We start from the raw sequence: 12473 nt of genomic DNA on the forward strand, positions 1-12473 counted from the left end.
AATACGATAGAATAAGAATAATCTGTTGGGTTTTTTTCACATATCTATAACGATAACGCGGCACCGGATCGTTCATAAGCAATTTTATTTTATCATATGTCATCCTGAAAATTATTTACTGCACGAACTGCTACACGGTTTCATACTCCGGTAACACTGTAAAATCTGAAAATAAGCTCAAATATACCGGTATGTGCCATCCGTACCGTTTTTTCACTATTCCAGTTTTCCTGAGGCCCCTGCTAAACTGACATCTCCACTTTAAGTTAGCTCAGCGGAGGCATGTATTCGCATCTGCAAGTCATTACGTCATAATATCAAGATCAAGGCTACTCAACTAATGTTTTTCAAATAAGTGAAACTCAATTCTAGCCGCTGAAACTTCAATTCTAGCAATTATTATTTTGAAGTTCAAATATGCACTTCATTCCGTAAATTGCCTCTTATTTGTAAATTTGACCCTGGCCAATTCGACACTAACAGCTGAAAACTGTTTACTGCCTCCTTAAGGGAGACAAAAATGATCCCAATAGTATGACATTTGCTGTTTATTTTGTAATTTAATCAATTCAGACCAAAAGAAACCCAATTTCATACATATCCAACAACTGCTGTTGAAAATTTTGACAACTGGAATAGATCATGTATGCAAAAATTTTACAAGGAACGCGTGCCGAAATTCACTAGTAATATTATAGTTTCATTAAAGGCCCCGTGCATACAAAAATGAGGTCTCAACCATGGTTTAAGTATCTAGATATGTTCAGCTGCCAAGCTGGCTGAATTTTATGCCAATTTTAAGTCACTGGTACTGTGCTGGACCTGCTCCAGGAAGCTACAAACACAAACATGAGCACCATATGTTACCATTTAACGTTTCACAAAATACATGCTAATTTATCTATCCCAAGACACTAAATGGTGTCTGTTTGAAGATAATTATCTGCACTGTGATATTTAGCTATGATGTACATGACTTTCAACCCATAGAACTGACTGCATCAGACCACGAGTCCATGTTAAGACCTCAATTTGATAATGATCACTTTTCGCGAGTGATGAAATATGAGAAAAAAAGTTATTTTTGAGACAAACTTTTCAAAACCTATCTATTTCAGGGAAAAAAATATCTATTCTCTAAACTTCGTGTGCTGTGACTGGCGTCTATGTTATATGCAATATGTACATAAATTCTAAACTGAAATGAACAATGAAATACTGATTCAGATGACATAGTGTCGAAAGTACCCCTGAGGTCTGTTCCACAGTCCGGGCCGCTATATTGCTTTTAAAAAGCTTACTGAATTAATAGAAATCAATGAATTTGCATTTAAATGCCTTATTTGACGACTTTAATGTCACAGTAAGCATCTGTCTAAGGAAAATGGTGTCATAACAGACATATCTTTCATTATATCGGCTCGGAAAACACTGTAAAACTGACTGTCATGTCTGAATCGCGGTTATCTCCCCTTAGTTATTGCTCTTTAAAACTCTCATTTTGTTTCAAAATTAACTTTTAAACTCATATTCCTTCACAAACCATACTGTACAACCTCTCAGACGTCAAATAAATGCACATGCAAGAACTTACAAATTTTCAAGATTTGCTATTAAGGAGGCAGTAAACAGTTTTCAGAGCTTCTCGGCCTAGAGTCACCTACCCAACTTTCTAAACCTCACACAAAAGTCTGTAACCACACACCTGAAATAAAGATATTGCAACATTAACATGACTGTATGTCTATCGTTAAAAACCATCTGTAATACATCCCTAATATCTAGTTTTCTGTTTGCAAGACCTGAATTTTGTGCTCTCCCGGTCGCGGAAGCTGATGACGAAAAAAGCATGATTTGCCAATTTTAAAATCGCTGTAGAAAATTCACTGCAAATGATAGCCCCAACTGCTACACGGTTTCATACTCCGGTAACACTGTAAAATTTGAAAATAAGCTCAAATATACCGGTATGTGCCATCCGTACCGTTTTTTTCACTATTCCAGTTTTCCTGAGGCCCCTGCTAAACTGACAACTCCACTTTAAGCTAGCTAAGCGAAGGCATATATTCGCATCTGCAATTCATTACGTCATAATATCAAGATCAAGGCTACTCAACTAATTTTTTTCAAATAAGTGAAACTCAATTCTAGCCGCTGAAACTTTAATTCTAGCAATTATTATTATTTTGAAGTTCAAATATGCACTTCATTCCGTAAATTGCCTCTTCTTTGTCCTAAGGGGACGCAGACTTTGAAATTAGAAAAAAGTGGGTGGGGTATGATAAAATTTATCTGCAAAAAGTACAAAGTTTTGGTACATGAAATGGATACTATTTCAACTGTTATTACTACACAAAAGAATGCTCGTTAAAATAAAGATGAAAAATATCAAACAAGAAAATTGTTGTTGAATTATATATGACTTATTGTGTACATTCAAAGTCAACAATTAATATTTTTGTGCGAAAATAATAGCACTTTACCTTGTCCAAACATTTATCAATATCCTACAGATTCTAATTTAAAGAAAAAAATGAAATAAGTTCACTGTCTTTATTTTTATTTTGCATATGTAAGCTAAAACACAGTATTTAGTTTGTTTACAAAGTAGTGCATATGAAAAGATATGGTGGTCAAGGAAGGCCACATTCCAAAGCTAAAAGAGTATATTCCCCTTAATACATTAAACATTTATTGTTACAGAAGTCGAGTTGCTTGCAATAAGGGCCTAGAAATGGTTCCATTATTAATTTTCATCTTGGTATTCACGAAATACAATGCACTTAAATATGAAAACACATTCAACAAATTTTGAAAATGTATTGTCTTAAAATAAAGTATGAATTTGGTTGAGAGGTTGAATCAATGTGAATATGTGCAAAATAGAACTTTCAAATCTCATTCTCAAAACTTACTAATACACAGCAGCAATGTCAATGATCTAAATTCGACAAAAATACAATTATCCTCACTTTTATGCCATTTATAATGTGCCCTTGAGTTCTCCACCATACTTTTCATAACTCTTTTTGCACGAGATTGCTGTCATTCACGTATAACAACGGGGTCAGACAAGTTGTAAATGCAATACCATCTAAACGTAATTAATTGGTAATGCAGTTCAAGAAAAACTTTATCTCATAACGTAATGAACAAGTATAATGTTGTAATAACAACTACACTTACACTGATCTGAGTAGCAGTCGGTTTATATGTGACTTTATTAATTCATTTTGTATTTTGTTATTGTTGTCAAAAAGTATAACGGAAGTGCCTCACAACTGAAAGCGGAAATGAGTTCGATTCGCAAAATAGTCCACTGTAAGTAATATTGTTTGATAAAGGTCCATAGAAATTGATAATTTTCAGATATTGAAGACGCATTTTCTGAATAGGATTCGTTATTTGATAAGAAATTATAAACATTGACAGTTTTTTTTTGTGTTTTTTTTAAATCATGCACATGCTGACACCTAAGTTGTCACCCGTTGATTATTAGAGTTACTGTTCGTCCAGCACAGTAATATTTTTGCAGTGAATCGCCGAGAAGTCGGGGGAAAATTAAAAACTAAATAAACTTAAATTAACCACTTTTTCAAGATCAATTTCAAATGATCAACGTTATGCATTTAACCCACCAGACCAGTGTAGCATCTTAGATATCTGTACTAAGGTATTCGTTGTGTAGAATGTCATGTTATGCCCTTGCAATGCTAATACTCATCTGATTTTTTGTTTACATTTTTTATCAATGAGAAAGATGGCGTCCATCCCGAGTTGAGATGACGGGACGTTAAATTTTTACCTGTTTAAGCAAACCTGGTGCGTTAGAAAGAAAAACTCACATTATTTACAAAAGCTTAATATTTTGTGTTGAATGTACTTTCACAAAAACCTCTGTTTTCTTATTACATATATAGTACCACATCCTTATCCACAAAGTACTGAATATTACAGGTGTCCATAAGTATTATATCAATTTAGGAATATGTTCTTTGTCTTCCCCACTGGCACCAGATCAGAAAGAAAATGCCTCCGTACGTGTTATACCCTACCCCTAGGTATTCTATAAGAACCATGGTCATGAACGGGAAAGTGCACTTACCCGTTTCAATCGTACATTTCTCAACTTAAACGCGCAGTTCGGTGAATGGGTATGTAGCATATTGAACAAGCGATAATTTATCTTCCATCTTGCACCAGTCACATTGTCTCAGTATTCCATATTGCTGAGATTATCAACATATTTTATGCTTTCGTCAACGTTACTGAAAAAACTTGCTTGACCTTCCCTAATGAACATCCGGTCTAGAGGGCACGGCAGTGTACACATGTTTGGCGAAACGTAAACAAACAAAAACAGAATTAAATAAAATCACAATTTTACACTAAAACTCGAAATGATGAATGAAATTCATCTTGTATATGATTTTTAATTTGAAATCGTACATTGGTCTGCATCTGTTCTGTTTATTTGATTCATTTTGCACATTTATGCTGCATTTTCACATGTAGTAAAATGACGATTGACATACATTTTCACAACAGCCAATCAGAATGGTTTTGTAATCTATAACGGAACTTCACCAGGGAAGTTCAAGAAAGTTTTTTGTGTAACGTTGAAATAACTATAAACTATGCGTTGTTTTTCTAAAATAAGATGTATTGAAAAAATGTGACCGGTACACAATGCAAAATAAATTACCACTTGCTTGATATCCATAGTAAACATTTACCGCACTGCGTGTTTTAGATATGAAATGCGCGATTGAAACGGGTTAGTATATTTTCCCGTTCATGACCATGGTTCTTATAGAATACCTAGGGGAAGGGTATAACACGTACGGAGGCATTTTCTTTCTGATCTGGTGCCAGTGGTCTTCCCATTATCAATTTCTTACAACATGTATCTCGACAGCTTTTTTATTATGTCTCCCCCCCCCCCCCCCCCCCCCCCCCTCTGGGGGAGACATATTGTTTTTGCCCTGTCCGTCCGTCCTTCCGTCCGTCCACCCGTGCGTCCGTCCGTCCGTACGTCACACTTCATTTCCGAGCAATAACTGGAGAACCATTTGACCTAGAACCTTCAAACTTCATAGGGTTGTAGGGCTGCTAGAGTAGACGACCCCTATTGATTTTGGGGTCACTCCGTCAAAGATCAATGTCACAGGGGCCTGAACATTGAAAACCATTTCCGATCAATAACTAGAGAACCACTTGACCCAGAATGTTGAAACTTCACAGGATGATTGGTCATGTAGAGTAGATGACCTCTATTGTTTTTGGGGTTACTCCATCAAAGGTTAAGGTCACAGGGGCCTGAACATTGAAAACCATTTCCGATCAATAACTTGAGTACCACTTGACCCAGAATGTTGAAACTTCATAGGATGATTGTACATGCAAAGTAGATGACCCTATTGATTTTGGAGTCACTCCGTTAAAGGTCAAGGTCACAGGGGCCTGAACATTGAAAACCATTTCCGGTCAGTAACTTGAGAACCACTCGACCCAGATGGTTGAAACTTCATAGGATGATTGTTCATGCAGAATAAATGACCCCTATTGTTTTGGGGGTCACTCCGTTAAAGGTCAAGGTCACAGGGGCCTGAACATTGATAACCATTTCCGATCAATAACTTCAGAATCTCTTGATCCAGAATGATGAAACTTCATAGGATGATTGAACATGCAGAGTAGATGACCTCTATCGATTTTGGGGTCACTCTGTTAAAGGTCAAGGTCACAGGAGCCTGAACATGGAAAACAATTTCCGATAAATAACTTGAGAACTACTTGACCCAGAACGTTGAAACTTCATAGGATGATTGAACATGCAGAGTAGATGATCTCTATTGATTGTTGGGTCAGTCTGTCAAAGGTCAAGGTCACAGGGGCCTGGTCATGTAAAATCATTTCTGGAGAATAACTTGAGAACCACTTGACCTAGAATGTTGAAACTTAATAGGATGATTGAACATGCAGAGTAGATGATCCCTATTGATTTTGGGATCAGTCTATTAAAGGTCAAGGTCACAGGGGTCTGGTCATGTAAAATCATTTTTGGTGAATAACTTGAGAACCACTTGACCTAGAATGTTGAAACTTAATAGGATGATTGGACATGCAGAGTAGATGACGCCTATTTATTTTGAGGTCACTTGATCAAAGGTCAAGGTCACAGGAGCCTGAACATGGAAAACAATTTTCGATCAATAACTTGAGAACCACTTGACCCAGAATGTTGAAACTTCATAGGATGATTGAACATGCAAAGTAGATGATCCCTATTGATTTTGGGGTCAATCTTTTAAAGGTCAAGGTCACAGGGGCCTGGTCATGTAAAATCATTTCTGGAGAATAACTTGAGAACCACTTGACCTAGAATGTTGAAACTTAATAGGATGATTGGACAGGCAGAGTAGATGACGCCTATTATTTTGAGGTCACTTGATCAAAGGTCAAGGTCACAGGAGCCTGAACAGTGACTTGAGAACCACTAGGCCAATAGTGTTGAAATTTAGCGGGATGACTAGACATGCCAAGTAGATGATCCCTATTGCAGCCAACCATCAGTGTCTCTTTGACTTTCGCTCCTGACCCCTATTGACTTCTTGCCTATAGGACTTTGCATTGGGGGAGACATGGGCTTTTTTACAAAAGCAATTCCTAGTTTGTTTTATTTTTTGAATATTTTTTAGGACTGAAATTTAAAAATGATGCAATGTTTAGACTTTGAATCGGTGGGCGGGATGGGATCCAGTTTGTATACATACTATGCCCCAACGATAACTTGATATTTACAAACATGACTATAAATAGATTAAAATGGAACATAGGGAATTCAGCATTTTTCTAGCATGTTACAATCTAAATATTTCCGGATTTTGTTCAAATTACAAATTAGCTCAGTGGTAAAGCATAATGTCCATGGTCAACAGATCTTTTGCCGTGTGGGTTCGAAACTCAGTATTGAGAATTAATTTTTATTTCACTTTTGCATAAAAATTAGGTTTCCTTCATGAGCTCTGTGACAATACGACAGAGAGGTATCTAAAGCCGATATGGCAGATCAGAATAGTTTATTATATATCAAAGATGATAGATTAAATGCATGCACTCAAGTCATGCAAATAATGAACATGCTATTGTGTTATATAAAGACATATATACAAATTCAAACCATCAAAGAAAGAAACAAAAGTAATGAAATAAAAATGAAAACGAATAGAAAAAAAAACAAATCTGAAAAAAAAAACTCTTATGAAGATTCGAACCCACAAAACGACTTGCTTATATCCAATTGTTGTCTGCAGTTTACCCAACTGAGCTATGTTGCCATATACATAATAACTATTTAAAATGAAAGAAATACCAATATTTAATTGTCAAGTAAATGGGTAACCATTATGAATTATTATTTCGTCAGTTATCATGAAATAGACTCGTCCTCGCGTTTCGGCGGGAATCGCGTTATCATTGGGGATTAGTATAAGTAGTGTGTGTTGTGTGAAGCGATGCAGACAACCTCGAATAACTTAATTGACTATTCAACTCAGCTATATATAAACTGAAAATAGCACGAAATAATCGTGCATCAAACACTTCAATAACGTTTCAATACAGTAAATGTATTTATTCTAGGTTTAAAGAAATCAAGTTATTGAAGTGTTTGTTGCGTTTCGTGCCAATTTCATTTTGTATATAGCTGAGCTGAATAGTCAGTTAACACACTGGCTAACCGGCTATCCTGACGCCCGCTGGAAATGTAATCCAGCTGTAAATCGGTAGGTAAAGTTTTTCATTTATTTCTATTAAAACAAAGCCAATTCTTGCATATCAACTTGACAGTTTTGTCAAGGCATGACCATGGCTTACATTTACAATTTCTGGACCAAATACGATCGTTATGTTTTGAGATATTCGCTAACAATTTCTTCGGTTTGAAAAATCGAGCAAAAATCAAAAGTTTTGCGCAAATTGTTTTGTTTATGAACAACCTGTAAAAACTTTTATCATCTGGTTTAACAGATGTGTCCTTTCGGAACACCTGTGTGAAGTTTCCGGGTTCTACGTTATTCCTGAAAAAGTATATTAGACGTTAAATAGGCATGGTCGAGGAAAAAAGACTGTCGAAAACGGCCGCTGTATTTGAAATAGGCAGTCGTTGAAGTCAGCTGTCGGCTATCGAGAATACAGCTGTATAAAAGTAAAAAAAAAACTGTCTTATAGACATGTTATATGCCCCGCTGTGTCTCTTCTTTATGTACATTTTGTATCTGTGTAGTCTGTCTGTGTTTTTGCGATTTCTTTCATCTTTCATTTGTGTAAAATGTGTATACTTGCAGTCAGTGAACAGTTTGTATATACTTATGTATGGTCCTTATTGCCGTGTCGAGTAGTTCTGGTTGATTCCATTATCATTGTCCTTTTGGTTTAGAGTCTAGAAGTTGCTTTGTTCCTTTCGTCCGTCCGTCCGCCCGCAGTGTCTTGTCCGGTCTCTGATTCTACATGCACGGACTGATTTTTTAAGTATTTATTTTTAAACATCAACAACTTGCAGTTTTAGACCATGAATAAACTGGTATTTGTTGAAAAGGTATTTATGAATAAAACAAAATGGCAGATTTACATTAGGAGCAATTAAATAATTATGTATGAGCAAATAAGATTATACACCTATCAAGCACCGCACTAAGAACACTTTTCAAAACAAGAACGGGCGTTTGAGATCCATTAAAGATACTGAATTCTTCAAACGTAATTCAAAGGACTGACGACCAGAAGCATTCATTTGCACTTGCAAAACCCGGGGTGAAATTACTTTCTGTAGTAGCCCGGAGGCACCTGTAGTGGTTTTCCTCCACCATCAAAAGCTAGCAAAATGGCAATATGTACTATACTGCTTCGATATAACTGCAAAAAATATATGGCTGGCTTTCGCATGGCGGAAAAATGGCAAGAACGCGTGAACTAGGTCAAAATTCAGCCCGGGTGTGAAGGAATATAGTCCTAAAGCCTCTTGAAATGAAAGTGCCATTCTAAAAAAATAATTACGTTTCCGTCAAATCACTGCCAGTAATACGTTTTACATAACAAAAGTATTTAAAATCATCGGAGTTAATGGATAGTCCATAAATGTTAACATCCGAGTTCAACGACAGCACTAGTCTTTTTTTCTCGACCATGCCTATTTAACGGCTAATATACTTTTTCAGGAATAACGTAGAACCCGGAAACTTCACACAGGTGTTCCGAAAGGATACATCTGTTAAACCAGATGATAAAAGTTTTCACAGGTTGTTCACAAACAAAACAATTTGCGCAAAACTTTTGATTTTGCTCGATTTTTTTCAAACCGAAGAAATTGTTAGCGAATATCTCAAAACATAATGATCGTATTTGGTCCAGAAATTGTAAATGTAAGCCATGGTCATGCCTTGACAAAACTGTCAAGTTGATATGCAAGAATTGGCTTTGTTTTAATAGAAATAAATGAAAAACTTTACCTACCGATTTACAGCTGGGTTACATTTCCAGCGGGCGTCAGGATAGCCGGTTATCCAGTGTGATAATCGAGTCAGGTTTTATTTAAAAAAAAAAAGACATTCAGTAGATTATATAGAAAATAGGCCTTAAGAGTGATAAGAATGTTTTCTATGATATGATCAAGTAACCTAATATTTTATCCCAGATAATCCTATTTTAAACTTGATGTAGATTTTATAAAGGCATACATTCTGACCAGGTCTACTGTAGATCCAGTAGAAAAGTGCAATCTAGAATGTTAACAAGGCTTTTCTATGATTTGACCTACTCACCTATTGATTGAGCCAATGTTCTTAACACAATTATTCTGACTGACAACATTGCATTAAGATTGGGCTAAAATAGTAAACTATATAAAATTTATACAGCCGATACATGTAAAATTCTGATGTCAGTTGGAAAACTAACTGCTGGTAGCTTTGTATGATCAATGAGACACCTTTTCGCGGAAAAATTCAAATCACGGAAGGGTTCTGTGCTTGTTGATTGTTACTCAGGAACATTTTCGCTATTTTGTGAAAAAACGAGCTGGATGGGCCCCCATTCCATTTATATCCTGACGTTCAGTAAGGACTATTAAATTGAGAAATGCAATAAAATTGAGCATTGTTCTTGCAGCGGGTGCATTGCAGGCTGTTCAAAAAGTGCAAAAATGATGATTTTGGCATGCTATTTTTCATGGATGGTGTAAACCTTTCGTTTCGATAACTTTCTTTATTCTTGTATGAGAATCCTGATCTTGCTATTAATTAAAAGCACAAAACATGCACGCAATTTACAAAATGGCCACCCTGATTCTGCTCATAAGGAAAGTGCAATATTGCGACTCGCTACATGCAAGACCGTCCGTGCCCAAAAGTTTCGCATCTAAGTGTACCCTGCTACCTTAATGGAAATCTGCCAAAATTAAATTTTGAAAGAACTCTTAAATTTTTGCGGTTTCACATAGTTTAGAATCTCTTCTTCGATATTCTGAACTTTCTGGGGACTTAAAACGCTACCTGACGGCACAGCAGCTCAAAAATGTTATGGTGAGGACACATAAAAGCATAAATGTCAGTATACACGCATACGATTTTTTTAGATTCTAGCTCCAGTAACAAGGTTCTGGTACAGTAAAAACATCATTTTTATCGTTATTAACCCACACAGTGCATATTTGGCCCACCAGCTATGCATTTCATCAATCAAGGGGATGTTCGGACGGTGGGGACCCCATGAAATAGGAAATTAGGGAGTGTGGACATTTTATTTTCGCAAAATGGTGCAGAATTGCCGTTATATCATTCCTAATGACAAAATACGTTAAATCGTGTCAGAAAATGGTAAAAACGGATGTATTGTACGTTTTTTGTCTCGTAGCGACAATTTGTAAATTTTGGCTAAATTTGCACATTAGGGGTGGACAAGTTTAGACTCTCTCATACAGACTTCTTTTCATGCTATTGAAAACATTTTTATTTGGTTTAATTTGCGAAAGACATATAAAAATTCAGAACTAGTAAAACCGTCTTTTGTTCATTACCTGAAAAATCTTAAGGTAGCAGGGTACATTTCGAATTTTGGCCCCGTCAATATTTGTTATAAATAGAACTTCGTGATTTTGGATGTCTGTAAATTAAGGTGAGAGATAATGATTATTAATTCTTTAGAAAATTTTTACAGCCGATACATGTAAAATTCTGATGTCAGTTGGAAAACTAACTGCTGGTAGCTTTGTATGATCAATGAGACACCTTTTCGCGGAAAAATTCAAATCACGGAAGGGTTCTGTGCTTGTTGATTGATACTCAAGAACATTTTCGCTATTTTGTGAAAAAAACGAGCTGGATGAGCCCCCATTCCGTTTATATCCTGACGTTCAGTAAGGACTATTAAATTGAGAAATGCAATAAAGTTGGGCATTGTTCTTGCAGCGGTTGCATTGCAGGCTGTTCAAAAAGTGCAAAAATGAAGATTTTGGCATACTATTTTTCATGGATGGTGTAAACCTTTCGTTTCGATAACTTTCTTTATTCTTGTATGAGAATCCTGATCTTGCTATTAATTAAAAGCACAAAACATGCACGCAATCTATAAAATGACCACCCTGATTCTGCTCATAAGGGAAGTGCAATATTGCGACTCGCTACATGTAAGACCGTCCGTGCCCAAAAGTTTCGCATCTAAGTGTACCCTGCTACCTCAACTGTCAAATTATGAACGACGGACGAAGATTTACAACGGACAAAGTGCCACCACAATAGCTCACGTTGAGTACTTGTTCTCAGATGTTCATCTCGTGTATGCAGCTCCTAATGTTGAATAACATTTCGATACAATCTAAGGACGGTCATTCAGTACTTTTGGCGATTTGTGTAAAACAATTATTTCTTACGGACAGATGGGCGGACGAACAGTCAGTGCCAAATCTATGTCCACTACCAAATAGTGGTGTCATAATAAGCCAGACCTTATCACTTAGACTTAATTCGCAAAAGTCAATTAGTGTATTAAATTAGACATTTGCGAATCATGCCAATACCGAATCCGACATTATAATCGGATATCCTTACTGTCATTTTAGCAGCAAACTAGCCAACGTCTGTTACTCTTTTGTTCTCTCTATTGTTCTTTTATTCACGTAAAAGAAAAATAGCCACATAAAAGCCTTACGGAATGAATGACATCAAAGAAAAGTACAGTTACCTATTGTTCCTATAGCCAACTAAGTATGCAAATGTAGGCTCGGAAGGACGTACAGACCGACAAGGGCAACTCTAAGAGCCCCAGCAAAAAAAAAATGGGAGGGGGGGGGCACAAAAAAAGAGATTGAGTTAGACATGTTACAATAGAGAAAAGAATTGCAGATATCTCTCTTATAGTTTGCTGCTATCTTAAATGCTTAAAAACTTCCTGAAATTAAATTGGCTCCCACTCTGGTT

The sequence above is a fragment of the Mercenaria mercenaria genome, chromosome 2, assembly GCF_021730395.1.
Source record: "Mercenaria mercenaria strain notata chromosome 2, MADL_Memer_1, whole genome shotgun sequence".
Classification (NCBI taxonomy): domain Eukaryota; kingdom Metazoa; phylum Mollusca; class Bivalvia; order Venerida; family Veneridae; genus Mercenaria; species Mercenaria mercenaria.